The sequence below is a fragment of the Pristis pectinata genome, chromosome X (assembly GCF_009764475.1).
Source record: "Pristis pectinata isolate sPriPec2 chromosome X, sPriPec2.1.pri, whole genome shotgun sequence".
NCBI classification, from domain to species: Eukaryota; Metazoa; Chordata; class Chondrichthyes; order Rhinopristiformes; family Pristidae; genus Pristis; species Pristis pectinata.
Window position 1 is genome coordinate 9,947,540 of NC_067450.1, and position 14,545 is coordinate 9,962,084.

The 14,545-nt window shown below is 41.9% G+C and overlaps 1 long non-coding RNA gene across 2 annotated transcripts in view; it reads left to right on the plus strand.

Moving 5' to 3' along the window:
- Positions 1-12,955, plus strand: part of LOC127567026 (uncharacterized) — a 34,972-nt gene extending 22,017 nt beyond the window's left edge. Inside the window, exon 3 of one of the 2 annotated variants that reach the window (XR_007955833.1) lies at positions 11,447-12,955. This is a non-coding gene — a long non-coding RNA (uncharacterized LOC127567026). The remainder of the gene's footprint in view (positions 1-11,446) is intronic. The other variant, XR_007955832.1, reaches the window with a different exon arrangement.
- Positions 12,956-14,545: the final 1,590 nt, after the last annotated feature.

Here is a 14,545-nt window from a genome sequence, read left to right on the forward strand (position 1 = left end):
TACATAATCACCTACAGCAATGTTGCCTTCCTAATTCATCCACCCTCACATTGTTCGTCCTTGCTTATGCTTGCTGAAATCCTCAGTATAGCTTCCTCAAACTTTCTAAAATACACAAGGATGGAGAGTTTCCTCCCAATATAGAAGTTTAGAATTCCAACTGTCAATGAGAAATAAGCATTGACATAAAAAGTTAAACCATTTTTAAGAGCTTTTCATTTAATAAAGATTAAAAATATGGAAATAACCATTATTTAACTTATGTACAAACTTCTTTCGATATTTAAGACACATTCTATAATAACAAATGGAAGAATTCAATTTAATGATTTGTAAAGCTCAATTAGAACAATATAATATTTCTTCATTGTACAGATAAATTATAACATTATAAAACCAAATTAAATGTTGGCATGAAAACATGCTTCTTGAAGAATTTATTACAATGAGACAAAAGCTTGCACACAAAACAGAAAAGAGTTTTAAATTCTCCCTACTTTCTCAAGGGTCACCGTTCAGTCCCTGCACCCAAATGAAATGATCTGTTGATTATTTTTCCATATCTGCCCTCCCGCTCCCTCCTACCCACCCCCAGCACACACACAAACAAGCTACCTACTAGCTTAGATGGTGTGGTGACCAGTGATCTTAATTATTTAAAACCTACTAAATTTCTCCTTAACAGTCCTAGTATCTGTAGTCTCTTCTCATAGTTTTCACTCCCTGGCGCAATCTTGGTGAATCTATGTTCCACGTTCTTTATGACTTCATTGCCCTTTTTTGATGGGGTTTCGATGTTAGTGGTGGTGCAGGTGGGGGATCCAAAAGTGCACACAGTATTTTATTTTCAGTTTAACTAATGATTTGTATGAACTTATCACTATTTCTTTGCTCTTGAAGTACAAAAGCCCCAGTTTCTAAAACCTAAAGTACCACTGATGTCTTTACATTATCCACCTGTACTCACACTTTCGGGGAATTATCTATTTGAAACTCTGGGCCACTCTCTTCTACATCCTTAAAACAACTCCTCAATCATTATAGATCCCTTTCCTACCTTTGTGTTAAGTTACGTCTGTAATCTTCCTGCCCATGTACTTAACCTGTTCTTGTCCTCTTGAAACTCTGAATCATTTGTATTGACTGAGAACAAATTGGACCCAGCATTGACTCCAAGAGATACCACTTTTAACCAATTCTAGCAACATCCATCAACACATAACCCATTGTTTCCTGTCAGTCTTCCAATTTTCTATTGACATTGCAACACTTTCCTGCTCACTATGTACCTGAATTACTGTAATTTAATTTGAACATCCATATACACTAGCCTAGCAATTCGATCAGTTTGCACATAAAAGTGATTTAAACCTGATTAGATCCCACACATGACCATTTCCAGTCAAACTGTGGACATTGAGAAATTGCCCCAGGTTCTTTCCTACGACCTTTTCCCAGCATCAGTCACACACCTAAAGACACCTCAAGTTGCATATGGGATAATTCCTTGCTGACGTAAATTGGAACTTTTGGGTGTAACCTAAGACTTTAATTGAACACACAAAAGAGTAAGGAGCACGTCAGTTGTGAACTCTAAACGCAGCTAACAATGTGTTAGACCAAGTTTGCAGAGCTTTTTGTGCAAAAGTCTATCAACACTGCTTTGGGGTTGTAGAGTTTTGAGCGTGGAGGGGTGAGGATGAAAAGATTTTTGAGATAAAATTACATAGAACCAGCCCCCTTTGCAATGTCCATTTGTATGGGAGTCGTGACACTGATGTGCTTCTCAGCGCTGGCATTTATATATTGGTTGCAAATGGAGTATTGACAAGTCATGTGTGCTGTTGGTATACAAGCTCCATACGTCCTCCTGCATTAACAGGATTCTGTGCCTTGTGTGATGTGGTACTTTGGTACAATTGGATTATCAGTCATTATAATTCTGCTACTGAGATAAATCATCACATCTACCTCTTAATCTGCTTTCAGCTTCTTGTCTTACACATACTTCAGTTTGATTCTGAGATGGATCTTTTCTCATTAGTTCTTTTCCTATTCTTCATTTCCTGGTATATTTCTTGCTTCTTTCTATGAAAAGATGGGGTCTCAAAAGAAACTGGTCCTCTGTTACACCTGACCATCAAAATGAGCCACATCTCTAACTTCAAACTTGGATTTTGCTTTTGACTCATATAGAAGTACTTTTGCCTTCTGTAAGTTTCACAGTAGCAAATTATGGACAACACTAAATTTCATGGTTAGGATAGTTCCATCTCAAGTTTTATCTCAAGGATTTTTGGAGCCTAAAAGTCTGTCTCATGCTTTAACCATCTATTGTTAAAAAGATTTCTCAGGAACAGTCATAAACACAGGAAAGTTTGGGCTTGATTTACTGCTCTGGCCTTTCAGTATTTGGCCATCTGGCTTTTCAGCGGTTTAAACACAAAAACTGCTCTGTTTAACAAATCCCCAAATATCAAATATGGAGTTTTAACCCTATCCTGTCTTGTTATCGTCAAAGTTTTTACGGGTCATGTGAACTTTACTCAACACTAAACCCATTTCATTACTGACCCAGGAATATTGATGGAACGGTTCCAATTTTGCAAAAAAAAAAGATTTTGCCAAATTTTGGAATGGCAATTCCTTCTTTACATTCAATTGGCCATTGGGTCATGAAATATGTACTTTTATAACGTCACTTGGCTGGGGAGCATTAAACAGTCATGATTCAGCTCCTACAGCACTGTAGCTAGCTATTGGAGGAGGAGTTGTGTAAAATGGACCCAATTGCTTATGCTGACACAGCAGAAATATGTAAACTACATTGCTCCATTTGATAGTGAAGAATTGAAGGATCTGGTGCAAAGATTACCCTCCAATAAAAACAAAGATGCCAGCTTCTTGGAGGGGTGGGGAGATTTGGTGGGGGGGGGGGTGGGTGTGGGTGTGGGCATGGTGATTGTTGGTAGAAGTTGCTGTGTGAGTCGCCGCCTTCACCTGTCCTTTGTACCTGTTTTTAAATGAAGAAGGTCATTGTAGCAGGAGGAGGCCAAATGAAAATACATTCCTTAGTTTTGGTCACATTCGTTGTAAGGCCTCTCAAGCTAATCCTTTATCAAGGAAAGGGTTGATCGTGCCTCACTCCCTTTGATGCATGATCAACCCTTTCCTTGATAAAGGGTTGAGGTCATGCAACAGGAACCAAGAGACATCTATCCATTTGGTGTGGTGACGAAAATTAGTGGGTATAGTGGACTGTCTCAGCATGAATGAGTCATTAGCTTCCTGGGTGCATGGCATTGATCATAACAATTTTTTTTGCGTTCACGCTCCATCTGTACATTCAGGAGTGATAGTCTTTGCAGTTGACGTAAAGCTTTGTGGTTACATGTTATTCCCTGAACCACTAATATGCAGCAACAAAAGGCTCTTGGGCGTCATCCAGACTTGCAACAAGACATAAATTGCAGTCTTCAGCCCTTTTGGATGTAACTTGCACATGCTCCAACATACCTGTAATTAATGATTTCTAAATAATCCAGGTGCAGGGTTATCCTTGCTTTTATGATCTGTTTTCCAGTGAATGAATATCTGTGAAGCAGTTTCACAGGGGAGTTACTATTTGGGCGTTGCAAATGTGTTGGTAAGACCTATGTCTTGTGCCTTGTGCATATAGGGTACATCATATGCACAGAAGCATGTGTTCAAAGTTCCAATTTGTTTTACACATACTGGGAATCATGTTTGATTTTATACCTCAATTCAGCTGTATAGTACATGAAATTCAGGCAAAATCTTTCTTGAAATTGCTTAGCTGATCCCACCTATTTGAACACTGCATTACCTGCTGCGTCTGGGTTACTGTTATAACTGATTACTCAAAAAAATAAGGAAAAATTAATTTCTGTTTTGTCTGTTTTTTTCAAAGTATAGTGGTCCCTTTATCCCAACCTTCTATTTCTTCAAGTAAAAATGCCACTACATTTGTCATAGGGAGTACTTTAGAAGATAAGACCACTACTCTGTGACTTTCTCCAGACTTTCAGACTGCTAATTTCTTCCAGATTGCTAGTTCCTCAGCATCTCCACCCTGGGATCTCACCATTACCAGTACAGAGACATTCATTTGGCAGCAATTAGGTAAAATTGTCAGTTGCTCAGAGGAGCAGCCACCAGGAGAAGTGCTGGCCACGAGTGAGACTGAGGACCTGGGAATGGAATGTGCTGTTTTTGAGAGAAACCAATGTATTAAGATGAATTGTCTTGGGGTTCAGATCTCAGTGGCCCAGATCTGAGATCCAGATCACTTTGCCTAGACCTGCCTGGCTTATTTACTACTGCAATCTGACCTGTGTCACAATGCTTTTGCTGCTGATCTCCTGAAGTCCAGCTGAAACTGCACTCAGTGGGAAAACTCTACTGATTGCTACATTCAGCCAAATGATGTCAAGAGCAGTCTGATTAATGGTAGCATGAGAATTTTGAAAGTGGGGATGGAGGCCAGTCACCCCATTCCCAGGATAGCACTGCAGGAGGCAATGTTGTAGACCCAACCACCTTCAATTGCTTCATCAATGACCCTACCTTCATCATAAAGTCAGAAGTGGGGATGTTCACTGATTGCACAATGTCCAAATCTATTCAAAATTCCTCAGAAAGTGGACCACATGCAGCACGTCTTAAACATTCAGTCATGGGCTGATCAGTAGCAAATAACATTGGTGTCAGCAAGTTCCAGGCAACGACCACCTCTACTCAGTGAGTCAAACTAACTCCCCATGACGGAGACACAAGAAACTGCAGATGCTAGAATCTGGAGCAACAAGTAAGATGCTGGAGGTCAGGTCAGGCAGCATCTGTGGAGGGAAATGGACAGTCAACATTTCAATCCAGTCGAGATGAAGGGTCTCAACCCGAAATGTCGACTGTCTATTTTCCTCCACAGATGCTGCCTGACCTGCTGAGTTCCTCCAGCATCTTGTTTGTTGTCTGTACCTTCCCCCTGACATTCATTATTAAATCCTCACCTTTCTACATCCTGGTCACCATTGCTCAGAAACTTTACTGTACCACCACTTTACTGTACTACCACAAGTAGATCAGAGACTGGGTAGGGCAAGATGAACTAAGGGCAAGACTGACCTACCAAAGAGAACTGAGGGACTGTTGTGTACTATGTCTCACTGAAACATGGCTCACACCTGCCTCACCTGACTCCGCTATTCAACCTGAAGGCTTCTCAATTCATTGAATGGACTATACAGAGTCCTCAGGCAAAGTTAAGGTGTAGGGGTCTGCTTCTTAATCAATAACTTGTGGCGCTCAGACGTGACGGTCCTGGCGAGCTCCTGCTCACCCAGCCTGGAATATCTAACGGTGAAGTGTCAACCATTCTATCTGCCAAGGGAGTTCACTTCAGCTGTCCTGATGGCAAGTCTACATCCCACCACAGACGGACATGAAGCCTGCACTCAATGAGCTATACTCCGTAGTCAACAACCTTGAGACAGGATACCCTGAGGCCCTCTTCATCATCGCAGGGGACTTCAATCAGGCCAACCTCAAGGGTGTGTTACCAAAATACTACCAGCACATCTCCTGCCCCACCAGGGGCGCTAACAGCCTCGACCACCGCTATACACCCATCAAAGGTGCCTTCCGAGCCACCCCTCGTCCTCACTTTGGGAAATCAGACCACCAGGCTGTGCTCCTCTGCCTCATACAAACAGACACTGAAACGGGAGGATCCGGTACAGAGAGTCGTGCAGTGCTGCTCTGAGGAAACAGATGAGCTTCTACGTGACTACTTTGAGTCAGTGGGCTGGTCCATGTTCAAAGACTCAGCTGCCAGCCTTGATGAGTATGCCACCACCATCACAGACTTCATCAGCAAGCATGTGGAGGACTGTGTACCGAGGAGAACAATATGGGTGCTCCCAAATAGGAAACCATGGATGAACCGAGAGATCCACTCCCTACTGAAGTCAAAGACCGCTGCACACAAATCTGGTGATCCTGATCTGGACAAGAAATCGAGATATGACCTTCAGAAAGCTATCAGGGACGCCAAGAGGCAATACCGACTCAAAATAGAGTCCCTGACCAGCCGTCAGTTATGGCAGGGCTTACATGCCATAACAGGCTACAAGACGAAGTCGGGCTGCATAGTTAACAACAGCGCATCCCTTCCGGATGAACTTAACGCATTCTATGTGCTTTTTGAACAGAAGGGAAGTGGATTGTCACCACCCACCCTGACAGACTCGAATGCAACTGAACCTGTGGTCACCGTTGAGGATGTAAGATCACTCTTCCGGAGGGTGAACACAAGGAAAGCACCTGGCCCAGATGGTGTCCCTGGCCATGTGCTCAGATCCTGTGCTGATCAGCTGGCGGGGGTATTTGCAGACATATTCAACCTCTCCCTGCTTCAATCTCAGGTTCCCACCTGTTTTAAGAAGACCACTATCATCCCAGTACTGAAGAAAAGCAAGGTAACGTGCCTCAATGACTACTGACCAGTGGCTCTGACATCCACCATCATGAAGTGCTTTGAGAGGCTGGTCATGGCACACATCAACTCCAGCCTCCCAGGCAATCTCAACCCACTGCAATTCGAAACAGGTCTACAGCGGACACCATCTCCCTGGCCCTACACTCAGCTCTGGAGCATCTGGACAGTAAAGACACCTACGTTAGACTATTGTTTATTAACTACAACTCTGCCTTCAATGCTATAATTCCAAGCAAACTCGTCACCAAACTCCAAGACCTAGGACTCAACACCTCCCTCTGTAACTGGATCCTTGACTTCCTGACCAACAGACCGCAATCAGTGAGGACAGGCAGCAATACCTCCAGCACGATTATTCTCAACACTGGTGCCCCACAAGGCTGCGTCCTCAGCCCTCTACTCTACTCCCTATATACTCATGACTGTGTGGCCAGATTCTGCTCTAACTCCATCTACAAGTTTGCAGATGATACCACCGTTGTAGGCCGTATCTCAAGTCATGAGTCGGAGTACAGGAAGGAGATAGAGAGCTTAGTGGAATGGTGTCATGACAACAACCTTTCCCTCAATGTCAACAAAACAAAAGAGCTGGTCATTGACTTCAGGAAAGGGGGCGGTGTACATGCACCTGTCTGCATCAATGGTGCTGAGGTCGAAAGGGTTGAGAGCTTCAAGTTCCTGGGAGTGAACATCACCAACAGCCTGTCCTGGTCAAATAACATAGATGCCACGGCCAAGAAAGCTCACCAGCGCCTCTACTTCCTCAGGAGGCTAAAGAAATTCGGTACGTCCCCTTTGACACTCACCAACTTTTATCGATGCACCATAGAAAGCATCCTATCTGGATGCAGCATGGCTTGGTACGGCAACTGCTCTGCCCAGGACCACAAGAAACTGCAGAGAGTCGTGGACACAGCCCAGCGCATCACGGACACCAGTCTCCCCTCCTTGGACTCTGTATTTACCTCTCGTTGTCTTTGTGTAGTAGCCAGCATAATCAAAGACCCCACCCACCCAGGTCATTCTCTCTTCTCTCCTCTTCCATCGGGTAGAAGATACAGGAGCCTGAGGGCATGTACCACCAGAGTTAAGGACAGCTTCTACCCCACTGTGATAAGACTATTGAACGGTTCCCTTATATGATAAGATGGACTCTGACCTCACGATCTACCTTGTTGTGACCTTGCACCTTATTGCACTGCACTTTCTCTGTAGCTGTGACACTTTACTCTGTACTGTTGTTGTTTTTACCTGTACTATCTCAATGCACTCTGTACTAACCCAATGTAACTGCACGGTGTAATGAATTGACCTGTACGATCGGTATGCAAGACAAGTTTTTTGCTGTACCTCGGTACAAGTGACAACAATAAACCAATACCAATACCAATAGTTTGTGGCAAATAACTCACTTCCTGACTTCTCAAAGCCATTCTACCATCTAGAAGGCATAGACTGTAATGGAACATGCTCCACTTTTCTACATGAGTGGAGCTCTGACAACACTCAAAGATCTTGGCACTGTGTAGGACAAAGCAATCTGTTTCGCCAAAACTCATCCACCATCTTAAAAAGCTGATTGCTTCTACTACCAACACACTGTGGCTGCAGCATGCACCATATACAAGATGCACTCTGACAATTCACCATGGCTTCTTTGACAGCACCTCCAAAATCTCCTGCCAAAATCACCTAGAAGGTTGAGCAGCGGCACTTGGGAGCACCATCAAATCCAAATTCTCTGCAAGTTGCATAACGTCGTGACTTGGACATTATCATTGTTCCTTTATAATTGCTGCGTCAGTCCTGGAACTCCTTACCTCAGAGCTTTGCAAGGATTGCAAGAAGTTAAGAAGGCGGCTCACCACCATGTTCTCAGAAACAGTTAGAGACAGTTCATAAATGTTGGTCTTGCCAGCGATGCCCACATCCACTCAATGAATAAAATAGGTGCCACACCACGGCAAGAATGGTAGGAAAAGGAAGTGTAAAACTTTGTAGTTGTGCAAAGACAACCACATGGGGGCTTTTGAGAAATGTTTTACTTTGAATCATTTACCCTTGTTGCTGATTCTCAGTTGCCAGACCACAAGTTACCATTTCAGCTGCTTGTTGATTAATGGGAACTGATTGTGAACAGGTGATTGTGAATAGTGTGCAATGAGTCACATGACTACATTAATAGGACTGGGGAGAAGAGAAGAGCGTTTGCTGGGTGTATTTTTTTTAAACTTTATTTACGGCACAGTAACAGGCCCTTCTGGCCCAACGAGTCTGCACTGCCCATTTAAACCCATGTTTAATCAGGTCCAAAAAGATCAATAAGCTTGGACTTCCTCAGGAGGAAATAATCATGGTAGTTCCTAGGAATCTAGGGCACAGACAGATTAATATATTTTCTTGGTTGGAGGCCAAGTGCACATTGACAGACTGGAAGCCTTGTAGTTCATGAACTTGATTTCACCATGAGTATTTTCAGCAAACCTCCTTGTTTGTAGGTTTAAAAAAAAGCAGCTGTAAGCACTGACTATTTCTTGGTATATTTGCCTCTCTTTTAATGAACCCGCCAACCTGGTGTTCTCTTCTGTCCCTTCTTTTCAATGCTGAATTTCAGGAAGCTCAACAAACCCACGCATGACAGTTTAAATGAGGTTGCAATACACTGAATTAAACATTCAATTCACTACCCTGCCCTTCAGAAGAGTGTTTAGGTTGAACCCAGAAGTTGTTGTGTTAGAACCAGCTTCAGAATGCACTGACATTTTAAGCAAATGTAACTCCCCTATCCATCTCTTAAAGTCACTCCCCCCTCCCTCCCCCCCACCTTCCTCCCAGTCTTTCTGGATGGTGGTCCTGGGCCTGATTCATTACCCCTTTCCAAAACCCTTGCATAACCGAGCCTCAGACACAGTTGCAAAAGTTGCTCCCTTGAGATTAGCAGCTAGCCTGAGGGGAGTGTCACCTCGGGCCTCAGAGACTCGAATTAACTCAGCCCCACCCAGCCCCAGTTTCCACTGTTAAGCCCCTTCACATTTTGGGAGAATTTGACACAATTATTAGATTAGTAACAGTAAGAAGTGAGATGGCACAAAGGATAATCTGTGAAAGGAAGTAGCTGCAGTGGCTGAATGGTTGCTGAACTTTCGGCTGAATGGTTGCTGAACTTTCTGCTGAATATTGCTGTTTCCAGTTTGATCACATTAATTTCATTTATGAGTCTGCTTTCAGTTGGATAACACAGATCGGTCTAAGCAAGAGTATTAAGACAAATGAGGAAACTGCTGAGGGTATGTTGTGAAAGGGAAAAGTGGGCAGTTATGAGTGACTTGACATGGTGAGATGGCAGCTGTCAAGTACAAATAAAATTCTGATAAATGGACAAACGGTGATAATTAAGAAAGGAATCCAGCTCTGCTTTGAAAGTTAATCTTTGAAACAAAGGTCAACAGCAGTCTAATTCTGTTCATACTCACTACAGGCAAATTTAAAAGACTGAAGGTGGAAAGCTGCAGGTTTTTGATAAGAAATGTAAATAGAGATTGTAAATGTACAAAGCATTCGGTTAGACCACATCTGGAATACTGTGAGCGCCACACCTTTGAAAAGGATATATTAGCCTTGGAGTAGAGGGAGTGCGTTGTATATTTACCAGGACTCCAAAGATCAAATTATGAGGAGCAATTACACAAATAGTGCTGTTTACCCAGGCACTTAAGTGGCTGGATTGAAGTTTTCATGGTGTTAACAGCAAATTATAGGGTAGATAGAGAAAAACTATTTCTGCTCTTTGGGGAGTTTAGATCTTAGGGGCACAGCCTAATAATTGCAGCTAAGCTTTCCATAAATAAAATTAGGCACCATTTTCACATGCAAAAAGTGGGAGAAATTTGAAGCTTTCTTCCACAAATGGTTATTGGTGCTAAATCACATGTCAATTTAAAATCTGACATTAATAGGTTTTTGTTAATTAAAGATATTAAGGTATATGAGGGAAAAGGTAAGCATATGGAGTTAGATCACAGATCACAATCTCACTGAATGGCAGAACAAGTTTGAGGGCTAAGCAATCTATTCCTGTTCTTATTTTCCTATATCAGAGGCATAGACAGCCGCTGTATTCTGGGACTGCTCATTTCAAAGAAAGAAAACTGCCTTATTAGATTAAGTGAATGTCATTTGTTCTCAAGACATCAAAATCAAAACCTTAATATATCAACTGCCTTTACTCCCAGTGGTGTCCCGATTTAATGAATGCCCGAAATCAAGATAAGTTCCAATGCTACTTTTGCGAGGGCCAACTTTAAACAAAAGCTCCGTGAAGAGCAAAACCCATTAGGTCTGGGGAAAAATGCTCAGTTTCTGCCTCAGAAATCCTGCTTGTTAGCTCTTCCAGCAAATTGGAATTCTGCAGTTAATACAGATGAATATTAATTTCATCCAAATGTACAGACTTCCAGAGTATAATTCTCAAATTTTAAAATGTCTTCCCAGACTAAACTATTTTACATAAGACCACTTCCTAGAGTCACAGAATTTGGGGAAAGACACAAATATAAAAGATTTCAGTTTTCACTTCTGCTCCTCCTGGCACACAAGGATACCTGCAAAGCAAAATATTGAATTTACCTTATTGGAGCTCATCCAACCCTGGCTTGTGTCTCTGGTAGATTTAACCTGGCTGGGAAGCCTACAATTTAAAATTGCATTCAGCTATATTTAGGTAGGAAAGGAATGTATAACTCCCCTCCCCCCCTTCTTTTATAATAGGTTTGCTCCCTCCACCAGAGCTCCCACTAGGTGGGTTTGGGGGGGCTTAAAATCCTGAATTGGAGGTGGAGTGGTTCACTGAAATGTTTCATTGTATAATTCACTTGGAAACATTTCAACCAAAATGTTCACCTGGTGTTTTCTTTCCTCTGTTAAATTCAGAAACCAAGATGAAGAGCTAAGACAAGGCTAACGTCATGAACATTAGAAAGAGTGAAAAAATAATAATTGCTTTCTGTGTTTAAGCCAGCCCAGCACATCCTGGGTACCACCTCCTGGCGAAGGCAGATAACGATGATAAAATTCACCACTCCCTTCAATGCACCAGCACAGCTTTTGGTCCACTGAGGAAAAGAGTGTTTGAAGATCAAGACCTCACACTTGGCACAAAACTTCTGGTCCACTGAGCAGCAGTGATCCATGCCCTTGTGGACCAGCTATAGCAGGGATCTCAAGGCACTGAAAAAAGACCATCAATATTTCTGAAAAATTCTCCAAGTTCACTGGAAGAATAAGCAAATCAATGTCGGCATCCTCTACCAGGTCAATGTCCCCATTATTGAGACTCTAGTTACTCTCAGTTGGTTACAGTTAGGCCATGTCACACACATGCCCAACACCGGACTCTGAAACAGACACTCTATCCTGAGCTCAGTTATGGGAGAAGATTAATAGGTGGACAGAAAACAGATTCAAGGATGTGCTCAAAGCTTCCATGAAGACATGCAACATCCCTGGGAATACCTGGCCCATGACCATTCAAAGTAGAGGAGGAGAATTTGGGATAGTATTAAGAATCTCAAGGTCATGCATTGGGTGCACACAGAAGCCATGCATGAGTGATGAAATGGGTGTACCATCTCACAAACTAACCACCATCAACCACCAACCCCATCAGACGTCTCCTGCCCGTCTGTAGAAGAGTCTGGGGTTCCCACATTGGCCTCATCAGTCACCTCAGAACGCACAGAACCAGCGTGGAAGCAAGTCATCCTCAATCCCGGGGACTACATAAGAAGAAGAGGCGCAGTTGTGTTAGTTCTGCATTAATGCTCAATAATATTGTGTGTCAACCGAGCAGCCACTAACTTTTGCCCACATATCTAAAATTGTGATGCTTACATTAACCTACTGACTTGGTGTTAATGGTTCTTTCATTAGTGATAGAATCCTAGAATCTTACAGCACAGAAGGACACCTTTTGACCCATTGTATCTCTACCAGCCCTTCGAAAGGTTTACTCAGCTAGTTGTACTCTTTTTCTCTTTCCCCATAGCCATGCAACTTTTTTTCCTTTCTAAAATTACTGTTACATGTACTTTCTCTACCACATCAGGCAGTAAATTCCAGATACAAACACCTTGTTGCTTAACTAAAGAGCTTTTGCTAGGCCCCATTTGGCCATTATCTTAATTCTCTGCCCAAGTTACTAACTATCTGCCAGTGGAAATAATTTCTCCTTATTTACTCCATCTATACCTTTCATACCCTTGCAGAACGTCTCCCCTTAACCTTTCCTGTTCTTTGGTGAAGAACCCCAGATTCTCCAGTCTCTCCACATAACTGAAATCCCTCATCCTTGGTATCATTCTGGTGAATCTCCTCAACACTCACTCAAGGCCTTGATGTCCTTCCAAAAATGTGGTGTCCAGAATTGAATACAGCAACCTATGTGAGGCCAAACCAGTTATTTGTAAAATGTATTACAAATGTATTAATACACATGTATTAAAGCAAAATGGTTATTCTAAAGGCAAGGATCCAGTATACTTTTTAACAAGCTTATTAACTTGACCTGCCAACTTCAAAAATTTGTGTACATGAACCCTAGTTCCTGCCCCCCATTTAAACTTCTTACATTTGATAATGCCTCTCCTTGTTTTTGTTTCCAAAAAAACTTCATGCTTCTCTGTATTAACAACCTCTTAATTTACGTAGCACCTTTAACACAGTAAAATATGCCCAGGCACTTCACCAGAGCAGTAGAAGACCAAATATGGTACAAGCTACATGCTAAAACAGGTAATTAAAGTCTTGGTCAAAGATGTAAGTTTCAATGAGCATCATAAAAGGGGGGAAAGAGGTAGAGAGTTAAGGGGAAAATAATCAGAAAGATGGAGATTTATTCAAAATGTACTTCATTCACATGTCACATTAATTTCATACAAGTGAAGCTGATTTAAAAGTATCAGAGGAAGTCAATCAAGTTTAAGCAGTGGAAAAAAAGAGATCATAGCAAGTGGTGGTTTATGGATCTAAAAGGCATTTTTTCTGTAAACAGCAGCAAAGAGGTGACATTTTTTTCTGGGTGCTTTGGAAGAGCACAAGCAGAAACAGCAGAAGCAAAGAGGGTCAAGGTTTAGCCAAAAAATATATAAGAAAATGTTTATCTTACAAGAAATCCTCATAACACATTCTTCTTGAGGGAAATCAACTCTTCTAGGGGAAAAACCGAAAGCACAATGGTTCAGGGCAACATTAATACCCTGCCTCAAATAGAAGAGACCTTCCTGGTTGTCACAGGAAAGGGTCTATGATGATAAACATTTGCAAACCAGAAATATAATAGAGTAAATTTTTGGTCTGTTAAAACATTGCAGATTTTGAACTACTTAAATAGTGCCTTATACAATACTATTTTTGGTAGTGTTCCTACTTCTTTGTGGGCATGTTTACATCTTGGCTTTGAGATGCATTTGTTGGCTGTAGCTTTTGACAAGTACCCCTAAATCCATATAATTCATTGGCATATAACATGCAATTGGAATGTTGCAATGGAGTTGAGAACTTTTTATGAAACTCTTTGGACAGGGTTGCATGGCAAAATGTGTTGTTTTGTGTATGTGCATGTGTAGTTTCAAGAAAAAAATGAAGCACATATTTATATAGTGCCTTATCCTGTCACTCTGAAATGCCCCAAAGCACCTCACATGCAATCACTTTGTAGCACGATCATTTGTAGTATGGTATATCTTCTGGCATCAAATATTATGTCCAGGAAATTCAACTAAGTAAGAGTGCTGAACTAGCTCTGTATGCTTAACATATGCCTACTAATGCCAGTGCAGCTGGGATACAGTACTTGGTGGCATTACTACTAAGAATACCTGTGCATTCTTTAACTCACAACACTTTATTTCCCTTATTAAAGCATGATAAGCAATCATTGTGGCTTAACACCACATACATACTAATCATTTCTTGTGCTAATTGACATTATGGCTCCAAGTCTTGAAGGACAACAGTCCACTGAATCACAGC